Genomic DNA, 6,000 nt, shown 5'->3' on the forward strand with positions numbered 1-6,000 from the left:
AGATGGAAGCCTGAATGTTACATTCTCCTCTTCCATTTGAACCTTCTTTTCGGAGAAAGGCAGTAAAATTAGACTTTTACATCCTTTATTACTGTATACATACACAGTAATAGATAGCTTTTACTCCATTCTTTCTCTCTCTCTTAGCTAGCATGCTAGATGTTCCGGAAAGAGCTAGCTAATCTGACAACATGCCAGCTGAACTACAGTATATGTCTATACAGGTAGTCAGTATATTTGCAGTATAGTATATACGGCAGATGGAAAACGAATGTATATATTATACTAGTAGTTATTTCCAATATATCTTGGGTATCCCTGCCCAGATATTTGCTGAACCCAATCCTATATTGATAGAATAATATTTCGTCAATATTCTGATTTGAAATCAGTTTCCATTTACCCTACAATATTAAATTTCGTAAAGGGCTAGTGGTGTGACACCTCTAACCCTTGAAGGGGAGAGCCCTTATCCCTAAGTTTCCCTGATCAGGAAACTCCCTGATTTAATATTGTAAGGGAGGTCACAGCAAATAGATTGGATGGGATACACAAATATATGTCTTTTATCTTTTCTAATCCAGTTGGCCGCCAGATGGAGCAGCACACTGCTGAACGACATTAGATATAATTATACAGTAGTTATTTCTACATATCTTGGGTACCCTTGTGCGAGCTTCTGCTGGTACCGCTCCTATATCGAAAGAATGGCATTCCTTCGATACTCTGATTGTGAAATCAGTCCTCCTTACCTCACAGTGTTAAGTATAAGGGGGGGGGGGGCAGTGCCTTGTACACTTCCTTACACCTAATTGTTCGACCCCCTTTTTACCTGGAATTCCCCAGTTGGAGGAATCTCCTTATCTTAATACTGAGGGGAGGTAACAGCATTGGCTCGCAGGGGATACACGGGTATGTGTCTCCCACTATCCCTTCATAGCTTTCTGTCCCAAGCAATTTTTATCAAAAGATGACTTTGTAAATTATTTATCAGTGTGATAATCAATTGAATAGTCATTTCTGTTCTCCTTTCCTTACATGAAGGACACCAGATAATGCATCGCAGTCTTCTGCAGTTATAAGAGTGAGTATTTTCACGGACATAATACATGCAGGTTTCATGCCCCCAGCAATATTAATTCCAAATCCCCAACCCCTTCTGAGACCCTCCGACCTGTAAGTAGGCCAGACCTTACTGTCGAAGGTCTCGAAAATCCCAAGTTAATAGAATCTGGTGTACAGCTTAACACTTACACATTTGGGTGTGAGATTTCTAAAATCTCTCCGAAACCATACCTACCTATATTACAGCTTGCTAAAGGTGAGACATCCTGTCCCCTATCCATCCTTTCTCCACTCCAGTTCGAGGAAAGGAGGTGGGGATGGGGGTACCCCCCCCCCCCCTCTCGCTGCCAGTGCATACACGATGGCAGTCTCAAGCTGTCGAACTATGGTTGGTTTGGTTTCAGAAGTTATCTGAAACCAAAATGCAGTTCAATTGCGAACTCGCAAAAACACAGAAACTACGGGAATTGGACCGAAGATTTCACTTTTTCATTGTGGTAACTGGCAAATTAGTGATCCTTTTAAAGGTTTAAAGGTCGCTCATGAATGGCAGAGGCAAGGGACAGTGACATTGCCCTAGCAATCAGGACAATGCCCTAGAGACTGACCATATATTATATGATCAGCACCCAAGCCTCATCTCCATCCAAGCTAGGACCAGGGAGGGCCAGGCAGTGACTGCTGATGACTCATCAGATAGACCTATAGGCTCCCCCAAACCCCCCAACCTTAGCTCACAAGGATGCTAAGGTTGCAGACACTAATGGCACTAACGAGTCTGAGCGAGACTCGAACCCCCGACTGGCAAACACCAGGCAGAGACGTTACCAATCAGGACCACACCTTGTAGTGATAACAACAATGGCAGTCATTGATTCTGTGTCACATCTGTCTCTGCCGCCGAGAGCTGGCAGTGTGTGCCCTTGGTCACCACCCAGTCAATGGCTGGGTTGGTATGCCTTCAGTCGGCAACCCGCCGACAACCCGCAGACTGCCGACAGCCCAAGGGATCGCCAATGATTCGGAGGGCTGCTGACTATGTGTATAGGTTTCACCACTACCCAGTCACACTGAATGCTGGCTAGGATGGTGCGCCTTCTGTCGGCGACCCGCTGACAGCCGACGAGTCACTGACATGCCAGAGAACTGCTAGCCATATCGGTACTGAAGTACTGTGCCAGTTGATTTACCCCCAAGTACTAGCCTTGATGGTAATATGCCAGTTGTATAGGTGTATACAATACCCTGTACATCTGTAGTATGGGAACATATCACAGACAGAAATCTTTGGTACATAACCATACAATAGAATGGTTTTCCAGTACGCTGTGCTTCTAAGCACAATCTCTTGCTGAGACCTACCTGATTTGGGGACTCACTCCCCCCCTTTCTTACTCTGACTCTTCATCAGTCTCTTTGATTCTCATTATTATTTCCCTGGATGTAGGCGCTGCTTACGCTACTCTATCCTTATGGGCTAGAATCTTCCATTGGGCCCTACTTAAAGAAGATGCCCTAGAATCAATAATTGGGAAGGCCGGAGCAGTTGGCTGGAGGGATTCACATGTATGTCTCTCCTATTCTTTTACAGCGTACTTATCCTAAGCTTTATACAATAGAAAGGAATCTTCTATTACAGTGAAACACCGAGAAGCTGATATAGGCAAACGGTCAGGTATGACCTAAAAGGTGGACGGAAAAATTTCTTAGCTCTCCTTGGGATGTTAAACAGCATCCCACAGTTACAATGACCGTTGTTCCACAAACGGTCAGATATGTACACCTTCTGATCATGCAAAGCAAACAGACGCTTCTGGTAGGAGGGCGGTTCCTTCTGGATCGCTGGACCTTCGATCCTTGGGTCCAAGGCCTAACCAAGATGAGACTAGAACGGAAACGGACATACCTCCACCATCCTTTCCTCAACTCTTCCTACATTCCAAATCCCCCCTGGAAGGGTATACCTTAGAGCTCTAGAGCATACTAGCGGTAAGGAAAGTAGAGTCCATCGATTTCCAAGGAAGGCTGTTTGGTGTTCACGTGAAGGACTCAAGAAAACTCTGAGTCATTCTGGACTTGGCGCCACTCAAGTTCCAATAAAACAGCACGTTCAGAATGTTAATCCTTCTGAACATAAGAACCTTATTCAGTAAGGGGTGTTGGCAGTCTGGCCAGACCTGAAAGATGTCTATCGGCAACTTCCAGTCAGTCACCCCCTCCCCTCCTACCTAGGATCCAAGTTACAGAAGATAACATATATCCAAGACAAGATTCTCGTCGGACTAGATTCAGTCCTAGGATCTTCACGGAATTAGCAGACACAGTCAAGCGAATCCAAGCCTAGAAAGAGTTCAGGCAACAATGGACCTGGACGACAGGCTGGGGTGGGCAGCACCCGAAACGACTGTCTATGAGCATCCATGGAGATGATCCGGCCCCGGAACATCGGGGATGCAAAATAACTTCAAGAAGTCTCGATTCTCTCCAGCTAAGGAGCTTCAATGTTTTTAAAAAATCATTGAAACCTGTGGTCACCCTAACTCTCCTTTCCCTTGGGGATGTAAAAGGCGATCGAAAGGTTGGTCAAGAGACTATTGTAATCAGTCAGGATTCTAAGATGCTAACAGGGAGGAGTTTTGAACTCTCTCCAGTTCACGATAATGACAGACCTAGTGCTACGAGCACAGCTGTAAGATGCGTTAAGAGGCTGGAGAAGATACGCATCAAACGCTCGAAGAGATCTAATAGGACCAATGATGGTCATTTCTTCTCCGCTTACCCTACAAAGGCCACAGGCCCGTAGGCCATATTAGCTCTGTAATGCGTGGAGAAACTCTCTCCACGCAGATCAGACCTCCTCAGGCTGATCTGGGGCATCGAAGTGATAATGAGGCGTCGAAACTGTCGAGGATAAGGGACGTCTCATTTCATTAGAGAATGTTAGCCATCCCTTCCTTAAGGGAAAGGCACCTATCAACAGCTCATGTATAAATGATCCGCAAGGTGACAGTATGCTCTTCTCAGGCTCAAGCCAATAGAGTTGGAATGGTACACGGACGCAGACCCATTCCCTCCCAGATGGGAACAAGTCCCTGAGCTGTAGATCGATCTCTTCATCACGAGTGTCATAAAGATACTATCTTGATATATAGCCCCATACGAGGATCCTCTAGTGGAGATAACAGACATCATGTCTCTAGAATAGAATGGATGGACTTAGGAATTCCTGTTCAGCCCATCCAATCTCCTGCAGAAGGCCCTCTACATGCTGAGACCCTTCCCTGTAATGAAGGAACTGAGGCTGAGGCTGGTCCTAGTTCTGCACCTAGGACTATCCAGGAGGTTTAGAAGTTTTCTGCCTTCGATTTATCACAGTACACCTGATCCCTTCACCTTATGAATTCCTTGCCCTAACGGTTAGGAAAAAGTCTTGGGATCTCAAAAGGCAGAATAGAATTCCTAGAAGAATACAAGTCTAGTCAACTAGAAGACAATACGAGTCTTCTTGGGAAAACTAAGTTGCTTTGTAAAGCAAAAGGGACCGAAAGGAATCTCATGATCTTCTGCCTGTCCTTCTCTGTCCACCCCTATAATCAAGGTATGGCGGCCAACAGCACGATGGCCTTTGAGAAAGGAGGCAGTACATCCTTGGATACTATGAGAAGTCTGGTTCCTCGGCCCTGTCCCCATATGAACCCTTGAGTAAGCACCAAGAGTATGGCCGGCTTAGCGAGAGAGGTCACTTGATTGGATCTTTGGATCCATGGACCAATATCTATGTGCAAGTCAGCCCCGACTAGACCTCTTCTATATGCCCTTTAAATGGATCTGACGAATGAAATCTTTAATAAGATTCTGAAGACATGTGCAGGCTTAGGCCTGCAGCGCCACCAAAGCTCATCTCATGGTCTTTGGACAAGGTCCTACATTATGCCTCACCTGTGAACAATGAGGATTGTTCCGTCAAGGATCTAACCTAAAAGGTTATTTTTCGGTTCACTATAGCCTCTGGGGCTAGAGATAGTGAAATAGTGGCCCTATCTGGGGATGAGGGCCACATTAAGTGGGAGAACTGCATCTCTTTCCTGATCCAACCTTTCTCACTAAGGACGACCTACCCACTAATAAGTGGGGTTCCTGGAGAATCTGCCCACTGAAGGAAGATGTCTCTCTAGGTCTGCTAGAGTGCCTAAGGTCTATCTTCGTAGAACTTCAGACATCAGGAGAAACAGTTCTTTACATGAGAAACCACTGGATCAAACTATCCCTACAACTGAGGGCGAAGCTCACCTAACTTATTCGCGGAGCGGATCCTGACAGTACTCCTGCAGATAAAGATCTGAGAAAAATTGCTTCATCACTGAACTTTTCAGTGTGAGGACTTCAGCCTCTAAGCTCATTTACTGATCGGAGGTTGTCCAGAGTGACTTACAGACAGTATGCTAAGCAAGTCTATGGATTGAAGCATTATGTGGTGGCGGCAGGTGGTATTTTGGACCCAGTCGTCTAGCTCTGCAATGAACAGTAAATTGATTGGGACTATCAATTAAAAGGAGAAGGGGTCAGCATTTTTCGTGTGACCTCCCTTTGAATAAGTGTTGCCAAGGTAACACCAAATCTGTTCAGAATCTCAGGTGTGAAATTATACGGATAACACTAGTGACGTGTGTACATAGCACACAGTGTTGTTAGACTATATCATGTACAGAAATTATAAAGAGAAGTCTTAATAAAAGAGCTTTTCTTCAGTCTGAGAGTGGCACTCATCATTTCTTCCCCTTTCAAAAAAGGGAACATTAATTTCTGTGTATGTCTCTTGTATAATTTCCTTATCATGCTACATTCATTTAGCATGTAGTCAGATATTAGGAATAAATGTCTATTAAAATGCAGTTGCGTCCTAATTCGCCCAACAATTGCATGTTTAAGATGCCA

Source organism: Palaemon carinicauda, chromosome 13, assembly GCF_036898095.1.
Source record: "Palaemon carinicauda isolate YSFRI2023 chromosome 13, ASM3689809v2, whole genome shotgun sequence".
NCBI classification, from domain to species: Eukaryota; Metazoa; Arthropoda; class Malacostraca; order Decapoda; family Palaemonidae; genus Palaemon; species Palaemon carinicauda.